This window comes from Hemitrygon akajei, unplaced genomic scaffold (assembly GCF_048418815.1).
Source record: "Hemitrygon akajei unplaced genomic scaffold, sHemAka1.3 Scf000048, whole genome shotgun sequence".
In the NCBI taxonomy this organism is placed as follows: domain Eukaryota; kingdom Metazoa; phylum Chordata; class Chondrichthyes; order Myliobatiformes; family Dasyatidae; genus Hemitrygon; species Hemitrygon akajei.
In genome coordinates, this window is record NW_027331934.1 from 1,855,401 (window position 1) to 1,865,280 (window position 9,880).

The following is a 9,880-nucleotide window of genomic DNA, read 5'->3' on the forward strand; positions in this document are numbered from 1 at the left end:
GTAGGATTTCTAAGTTTCTAAAATATTACCAAGTGAGTTGACTCCACAGATATCCCCGCAATGAAATCCACATATCGATAGCCTTCTGGTGACACAACTTCCTCCTCATCCCTGTCCTAAAGGGCGTCCCAATATTCTGAGGTTGTGCTCTGTTGACTCTAAACTCACCCACAATTGGAATCATCCTTTCCATGTCCAGTCTACCTGGGCCTTTCAGTATTTGATAATTTTCAAAGAAAACCCTAACTCCTTCTTCTAATCTCCAACGAGTACAGGGGCAGAGTCATAAAACGATCCTCATACATCTTTCCGGGATCATTCTCGTCACCGTCCTCTGGACCCTTTCCAATGCCAGGGCATCAGTTCTTAAATAAGGTACACAGACTGTTCATCTTGTTCCAGGCGCGGTCTGACCAATGCATTATAAAGACTCAACATTACAGCCTCACTCTTGTACTCTGGTTCTCTCCAAATGAATGTTGGCATTGCATTTGTCGTCCTTACTACCAACTCAGCCTGTGTTTGCCCTTTCGGCAATCCTGCACAGGGTCTCCCAGTTGTCTTTGTGCCTTCGATATTTGAATTTACTTCCCATTTAGAATCTTGTCTACGCCTTCGACAAAGTGTACAGTCGGACCTCCTTATCCGCGGATTCCGCATGCGCGGATTCAACCAACCGTGGATCGAGAAAACCCAGAAGATCTCTCTCCAGCACTCGTTGTTTGAGCATGTACAGACTATTTTTTCTTGTCATTATTCCCTAAGCAATGCAGTATACCAACTATTTACATTGTATTAGGTATGAAAAGTAATCTAGAGAGGATTTAAAACTACAGGCAGTTCCTGGGTTATGAGGGAGTTCCGTTCTTGAGTCCGTTTTTAAAACGGATTTGAAGTCGGAACAGGCATATCGGTTTATTTAACGTCAGTTAGTCAAACGTTTGTTTTAGTATATAATACATATTTTACCTTTCTATGCATATAGAACACTTAAGAAATGTTCTATTTTAAATTCATCAGTCCGTAGGACTTGATTCCAAAATGCATCAGGCTTGTTTAGATGTTCCTTTTGAAACGTCTGACGCTGGATTTTGTGGTGAGGACGCAGGAAAGGTTTTCTTCTGATGACTCTTCCATGACGGTTATATTTGTGCAGGTGTCGCTGCAGAGTAGAACAGTGCACCACCACTCCAGAGGCTGCTACATCTTCCTGAAGGTCTCTTGCAGTCAAACGGGGGTTTTGATTTGCCTTTCTAGCAATCCTACGAGCAGTTCTCTCGGAAAGTTTTCTTTGTCTTCCAGACCTCAACTTGACCTCCACCGTTCCTGTTAACTGACATTGATTAATTACATTACGAACTGAGGAAACGGCTACCAGAAAACTCTTTGCTATCTTCTTATAGCTTTCTCTTGTTTTGGGGCATCATTTATTTATTTTCTAAGCAGCTGCCAGGAGGAGCCCATGGTTGCTGATTGTTGGGACAAGGTTTGAGGAGTCAGGGTATTTATGAAGCTTTGAAATTTCCATCCCCTGGCCTTTCCTAACGACGACAGTAAACACGCCAGAGCCCTCACAAGCTCATAAAGGTCTGAGACACTGGTAAAGGTTATCTGAGACCTCAAATCTCTTGGGGTGCCCAAGCTTTTGCTTGGTGCTCCTTTTATTCTCTTTCACTCTGAAATTGTACAAAACAAAAATAATACACTAATCTTGCTTAAAATGCAGAAAAAGAATGTTTCATCTTTAACTTTATGACTTTTGGAGATCAGTTCATCTTCTACTCACTGAACTATTCACAGTAACAGAAACTTTGTCCGGGGCTGCCCGAACATTTGCATGTCACTGTACATGAGGCGGTGGAAAAGCGGCACAAGATCCGGACCGAAGAAGCACAAAACCTCAAATGTTGCCATGGAATTTTACACGCAAACTCGCGACTGCTGAGAAGGACAAATTACCACTGTCAATATACCATCCATCTGTTCATTAATGTCCAATGGTGAGGTGTTATTTTTCTACTGGACTCCACTGATATCCCAGGATACATTTTCATTGATCACTTTTCAGTGGCATACATTTCAAACGTTTCACATCACTGTGGAGATCCTGGAGTCAAGCATCACTGGTCATTACGTTGCCGAAATGTTAAACAATATAATTGTGGCCGGTTTGATCAGAATGACCGGCCGTAAGGTTTTAATAAGGTGATAGAGTTAAGAGTGTAACCGGGGAAAGATCGGGAGTTATTTCGGTGTAATTCTAAACGTTGAGTCAGGGGCAGAGCGTATTCCGAGATAAGTATTTATTCCTGATGTTCACATTGCGGAAGAAGCTCCATGGCCAGTTACTGACCCTTATGCAGGCGCGGGATATTTCGCCCATGCTTTAATTTTACAGGGAATCACAACAAATTCGATATATTGAAAAGTACAGTGATCCCAACTCTGCACCGATATGCGATCACCCACCGCCACCTCGTCTCAAAACTAAACAGTACCCAGTTTTCCTGTTCTACATTACCCTCATTACACAGGAAGGTTTTAACCATACTTTCGGCATTCCCGCAGAACCACGAAGTCAGCATTGTGATCAGTCCTTCCTCGCTGGTCCTTTAACAGGAATGGAATGTGCGATACCAGTGGTAAGATATTTGACCTGTCTGCGCTGCAATATCATCGGAAGATCGCAGATTCGAGTCCTGAAAATTTTAGGTGCTGATGTTACCGACTGTTTCCACCGCGGCTTAAACTGTACGAAGCACAAATATTTGATCGGTTGACGTGGGGTGGCTGTGGTGCTGCTCGCGACAGAGAAAACAAAGAGAAGCAGAGAGATTGAATGTGTGTGTGTGTGTGTGTGTGTGTGTGTGTGTGTGTGTGTGTGTGTGTGTGTGTGTGTGTGTGTGTGTGTGTGTATTTGAGTGTGCGTGTGTGTGAGAGTGGGAGAGATAGAGAGAGATGGAGAGAGAGATGGGGTGAGGCAAACTGAAAAGGTGGAACCTGGAATACTGTGGCGGAGAATTTGATCGGAGAGTCTGTATGGTGGGACTGGGAAAGCGTGGAATACAGGAGGGAGGCAAAATAAAGCGACTTCACATTTTAAAGTAGGTTTGAAATTTTGCAGCACACGGTTATTCTTCCCGATGTTTGTCTGGATGGGAACATTTCAGATGTGAGCTCCGTTGAAACCACAATGCATCCTCATGCGACAATACATGACAATAGGTTTGAAGGCTAATTCTCCCGTTACGCAGTGTACGTTATCCACGAACCTCCTTAGGTTTAAATCCGTTTATGTTCTCCTGTAAATTATATGTAATTTCTATTAATTCTTCTTTCTTTAATTTACCTTTGCCAGGTTTGAAATACAATGCGCTACTGCTAGAAAAGCGAATGTTCATAATATTTGCACCTGGATGCCCATGACAATACACTTGAACACAAACTGAAAAGTTGAGCCTCAAGTTCATTTGAAGCGCTGACGCCCAAACAATGTTTCTGCCCGGAATTGAACTGGGGACCTTTCGCGTGTAAAGCGAATGTGATAACCACTACACCACAGAAACCGTGCAAAGCGCTTAATGCTTTGCGCTCTTGAGCAATGACCCGAGGCACCCCCTCACCGCCCTGCTCTGAAGTACAGCAATAAGTACAAAACTTTGCCCACTGTTCCTTTCCGTTTTCAGGAACAAGTATTACATAGGTTAGAGAGAAAGATTCAATAGTTTAGGACTTTATTCCATGGAGCGTAGAAGAATGAGGGGAGACTTGATAGAGGTATATAAAATTATGATGGGTATAGATAGAGTGAATGCAAGCAGGTTTTTTCCACTGAGGCCAGGGGAGAAAAAAAAATCAGAGGACATCGGTTGAGGGTGAAGGGGGAACAGTTTAAAGGGAACATTGGGGGGGGGGGTTTCTTCACACAAAGAGTGGTGGGAGGGTGGAATGAGCTGCCAGATGAAGTGGTAAATACTCGCTCACTTTTAACATTTAATTAAACCTTGGACATGTACATGGATGAGAGGTGTATGGAGGGATATGGGCCAGGTGCAGGTCCATAGGACAAGGCAGAAAAATGGTTCGGCACAGCCAAGAAGGGCTGAAAGGCCTGATTCTGTACTGTAATGTTCGATGGTTCTATGGTTATGCGCCATATACAGAGATATGCATTAACAATTTCCTGTCGGATGTTGGTTAAGGCGCGACATGTGATAGTTAACTAAACTGTGTTGTATTAATAGGCAAGGAATTAAAACACCTTCTGTACTCTAGCTTCCAGTAGTCTCCACAGGGTGGCGCTCGGGCTCACGTGCGAAATTTAACAGTGCCTTTCAGCTTTCCCACCCTGTCTCTCTCGTCCGTTCTCTTCACCTCAGATTACAAGTTAATTGAAGCAAGTGAGAGAACCATGTGCCGATACACTTATATACAACAGGACGCGTTACGAGCCAGGGTTACTTGTGAGATGATGTCAGCTGTATAGTAACGAATCACGGCTAATCGTCCCACCGAGTCCGCACTGACACCAGACATACCGTCACACTGATATTTCATTAATGGTCACCGTCCAATCTGTTCCGTCGGATCGCAACCAGACCAAGACATCAACGGCCAATTAAACGACCTATCGAAGGAACATTATATCGGTAACAACAGCCTTCAGGAACGGAGCGGCAAGTCGATCAACTCTGAGGTCGCAGTGGAGTGATCACTCTCCAGCCGGAAGAACGTCAGCAGAATCGAGGGAGGGGTCGTTTCTTGAACAGAGGCTTGGTGATCTCGGGACATGTGAGAATTATTTTATAATTCGGCGCAGAAAGAATGCAGGTTCATGTTGAGAGAGCGGGAGAGTGATATCAGCATCTCGATACCATTTCCGGCCATTGAGGTTACGATTAATATCTCTTTTTTTTCCGCGTGTGCCTGAAGCTTATTGTGGACTTCAGGAAGGAGAGAGGTACCAATCCTCATAGAGGGATCAGAAGTGGAGAGAGTGAGCAGTTTCAGGTTCCTGGGTGTTAAGATCTCTGAGGACTTAACCTGGTCCCGACATATCGATGCAGTTATGAGGAAGGCAAAACAGCGGCTATCCAGTACTTCATTAGCAGATTAATGAATAGACTGAAACAACTTCTGGAGAACATTCTGACAGGCTGCATCACTGTCTGGTTTGGGGGAGGGCGGCGGGAGTGTTGTTACTCTACCGGAAGGAGAGATGGGGAGATGGGGAGCCTTATGATCATGCGGATGAGAACTATGGATGGTGGAGAACAAGTGAGCACTCAGTACTCAGTCGGTGAACTTTCCATGAGCGAAGGTAGCAGCGACAATTACAGTCTGATTCTTAAAGGAACAGTAGCATCTAACCATTCTCCGGCAGAAATCATTGTCGAGACTTGGATGACAGTGTCGCAAGGACGTGGCGGTGGAACGAACCCAAGTGCTGAACACGGGCGCGGAGGCCAAGTCGGGAGGTGTTACCGTCGTAGCGAGCGTGGAATGGGTACCAAGGGAGTGTTTACCCGGAGTCTTGGTTTTAGTAGAGAATTCAGAAACGATGCTAGACTGATAGTCCGAAGAACCATGGAACGAGGTTACTCATACACGAGTCGACTAACAAACTGGCAGCTCCTAGTTGTGGTCACAGGATTTTTACACTACATTTGCTGATGGAAAGCAGGTGTTTGTAGGTAGTGGAACCTGGGAATGATTGGAAACTAAACGAGATGATTAAGGCACAATTTCTGAGCCTGGTGCCAGAGGGGTCAATGACAGGCATCCTTTGATCTGTTGGAATGATAACGCTGGAACTCTTCCCTGGTTGGGAACAGATTACTTGATGTTAATCTTCATCTTCTCCTGAAGCTTTCTTCGTACGTTGTTTCTCTGTGTGTCCAGACGCCACATTATGGCTGAAAATTTTAACTTTCATTTCAGTTGATTATCCGCTCGCAGTGCTACATTTTCTCAGGCAGATGATGTGAACGTTCACTTGCCTTTCGCACTTGAGGTCCATCCAATAATATATCATCAATGCCGCTAAATCTGGGGCACCAAGTGAGAGACAGCTAGTTACCGAACCGCTAACTATTGGATCGTGACATTCAGTCAGCCTTTGTAAATCTGTCCAGTAATACTGAGAAAGTAATCTTTTCTCAAACTCCACAGTGCTTCTCATTGATAATCGCCTTGTCAATTCCGCTCCATCAAATTCGCAATATCTGATACAGCACAACCAGACAAAAACAGACAGCAGACGTCAGGCAGCAAGACAGACGAGTAGATAGACAAATAGATAGATAGATAGATAGATAGATAGATAGATAGATAGATAGATAGATAGATAGATAGATAGATAGATAGATAGATAGATAGATAGATAGATAGGTAGATAGATAGATAGACAGACACACCGACAGATAGATAGATAGATAGATAGATAGATAGATAGATAGATAGATAGATAGATAGATAGATAGATACATACATACAAGCACTCAGACAGTTATGCCGACCGGCCCTGTGGTTCAGAAGGAGAGGGAAAGGAAGAGGAAGGCAGGAAGGCAGTAGTAATAGGGGACTCTATAGTCAGGAGTTCAGACAGGCGATTCTGTGGACACAGGAAAGAAACTCGGAAGGCAGTTTGCCTCCCAGGTGCCAGGGTCCGGGATGTTTCTCATCGCGTCCAAGATATCCTGCGGTGGGAGGGAGAATACCAAGAGGTCGTGGAACATATTGGTACCAATGACATAGGTAGGAAAAGGGAAGAGGTCCTGAAAGAAGACTACAGGGAGTTCGGAAGGAAGTTGAAAAGCAGGACGTCAAAGGTAGTAATCTCGGGATTACCGCCTGTTCCAAGCGACAGTGAGAATAGGAATAGAATGAGGTGGAGGATAAATGCGTGGCTGAGGGATTGGAGCAGCAGGCAGTGATTCAGATTTCTGGATCATAGGGACCTCTTTTGGGGCGGGTGTGACCTGTACAAAACGGGCGGGTTGCACTTGAATCCCAGGGAGACCAATGTCCTGACGGGCAAGTTTGATAGAGCTGTTGGGGAGGCTTGAAACTAGTTTGGCAGGGGGAGGGGAGGGAATCAGAATGTGAGTGCAGGGATTATGGTAGAAGGACAGGAGCATGATGCTACGAGTTCTGAGTTGATGAGGAAGGGGACAGAACATAATTGTAGCCAGTTAAAGGGGTTGAAATGTGTCTATTTCAATGCTAGGAGTATTAGGAACAAGGAGGATGAACTTAGAGCATGGAGTAGGATGTGGATCTACGATGTTGTGGTTGTTACTGAAACTTGGTTGGAGGAAGGGCAGGACTGGATGATGCAGGTCCCGGGGTTCAGGTTTTTTAAAAGGAATAGGATGGGAGGTAGAAAAGTGGGGTTGGGTGAGTGGCATTGCAGGTCAGGGATAATATCACGGCTATAGAAAGGGAGAACACTGCAGAAGGAGTGTCCACTGAGTCGGCGTGGGTGGATGTCAGAAATAGGAAGGGATCAATCACTGTGCTGGGAGTAGACTGTAGGCCCCCAAATAGCCCTCGAGACACCGAGGAGCAGATAAGCAGGCTTATTTTAGAATGATGCTGGAAATACAGGGTAGTAGTTATGGGTGACTTCAACTTCCCTCATATTGACTGGTACCTCCTGAGTGCAAGGGGGATAGATGGGGTTGAATTTGTCAGGTGTGTTAAAGAAGGATTCGTGACACAGTATGTGGACCGGCCGACGGGAGGAGAGTCTATACTGGATCTAGTTCTGGGGAATGAACCTGGTCAGGTGACAGACCTCTTGGTGGAGGAGCAATTTGGTGAGAGTGACCACAACTCCCTTAGCTTCAGCCTAGCTATCGAAAGGAATAAAATCAGACTAAATGGTAAAGTGCTTAACTGGGGAAAGGCTAACTTTGAAGGGATGAGGCAGGAACTAGCAACAGTAAATTGGAAACAAATGTTCAAAGGGGAAAGCACAGAAGTAATGTGGGAAAAGTTTATGGATCACTTGAGCTGGGTTCAGGATAGGTTTGTCCCACTGAGGCAAGGAAAGAATGATAGGAAGAGGGAGCCGTGGCTGACAAAGCATGTGAGGCAACACTTCAAGAGGAAAAAGGAAGCATATGTTAGATATAAGAAGCAGGAAGTAGGAGGAGCTTATGAGAAATATAGTGCAGCCAGGAAGGAGCTAACGAAAGGACTTAGGAGAGCTCGAGGGCGGCATGAAAAGGCCTTGGCATGTAGGATTAAGGAGAACTCCAAGGCGTTCTATGCGTATGTGAAGTATAGGAGGATGACGAGAACAAAGGTGGGACCGCTAAAGGATAAAGAGGGCAACATGTGCCTGAAGGCAGAGGAGGTTGGGGAGGTCCTAAATTAATACTTTGCTTCAGTATTCACAAGTGAAAAGGATCTTGATCAGGATGAAGTCGAATTTGAGAGGGCCTGTGTACTTGACAATGTGGAGATTAAGGAAGAAAAAGTGCTTAAGCCTGATAAATTCCCAGGGCCGGACATGATACACCCCAGGTTGTTCTGGGAATTGAGAGAGGAGATCGCAGGAGCATTAGCTATGACCTTTGAATCCTCTTTGGCTGCAGGGGAAGTGCCGGAGGACTGGAGAATGGCAAATGTAGTTTCCTTGTTTAAAGAAGGCAATAGGGAGAAACCTGTGAACTATAGACCGATGAGTCTTACGTCGGTGGTATGCAAACTATTGGAAAGGATCCTTAAGGATAGGATCTACGAGCATTTGGAGAAGTACATTCTACTCCTGGATAGTCAACATGGTTTTGTGAAGGGAAGATCGTGCCTCAGGAGCCTGATTGAACTTTTTGAAGAGGTAACAAAAGAAATTGATGAGGGTGGGACAGTGGATGTGTTCTACATGGACTTTAGCAAAGCATTTGACAAGGTCCCTCATGAGAGACTCATCCAGAAAGTCATGAGGCATTGGGATAAGTGGAACCTTAGCTGTTTGGATAAAAAATTGGCTTAAAGGCAGAAAGAAGAGGGTAGTTGTAGAAGTAAGCAATGTACAGGGTATGTTAATTAAAATGGCTTCTTTGGTTTTCTAGAGTAGGAATGCTTTTATGTCTGATAAGTGTTTTCTCTCGCAGTTGTTTAGCTTTGGACTTGCTGATAGGGGGATTGTATTCATTTTTTATCCAATGGGGAATGTTATTTTGTCTTGTGGGGCTGGGAGCTTGGGGGTTTTCGCGGGTTTTCAGGGGAGTCGGGAAGAAGACGCCGAGGAAGGTGGACGTGCGCTGCACTGCTCGGTCGACCACCGGGGGTGGTCCCAGGTGCGAGGACATGGAGGTCGGAGGAAAGTGACGAGGGGTCGAATGGTTCGATGGTTGAGCTCCAACGATGTGCACTAAACTGACTGAACTTTGATAAGTTGGCGCCTTTTACTTTATTTTCTTTTCCATCACATATACTGTATTGCATAGTACTCTTTTAGTTTTAGTAAAATCTTTAAAGTGTATTCCATAAAGGTATCTGGTGTGAGTTTGATACTGTATGTTTACGGGAGGCATAAACTTGATTCTCACAGCACCTGCGTGCACGGGAGGTGGAGTTGGTGAGTGGCTGGATCTCCTTTTCCCCTAGACATATACCGGCCTGTTGGATAAGTGTTACAGAAGGAAAGTATTCTGCCTGGAGGTCGGTGACTACGGGAGTGCCGCAGGAATCCGTCCTGGGACCCCGCCTTTTGTGATTTTTTATAAATGACCTGGATGCAGAGGCGGAAGGATGGGTGAATAAGTTTTCGGATGACACGCAGATTGGAGGAGTTGTGAATGGAGCTGTAGGTTGTAGAAGCTTACAAGAGGATATAGACAAGCTGCAGAGTTGGGCAGGAAAATGGCAG

At 45.1% G+C, this 9,880-nt stretch overlaps 1 non-coding gene across 1 annotated transcript; it reads right to left on the reverse strand.

Annotated features, from left to right (window-relative positions):
• Positions 1 to 3,493: 3,493 nt before the first annotated feature.
• Positions 3,494 to 3,566, reverse strand: trnav-uac (transfer RNA valine (anticodon UAC)). Its single transcript has one exon. It is a non-coding gene; the product is annotated as a tRNA-Val (tRNA).
• Between the last annotated feature and the right edge of the window lie 6,314 nt (positions 3,567 to 9,880).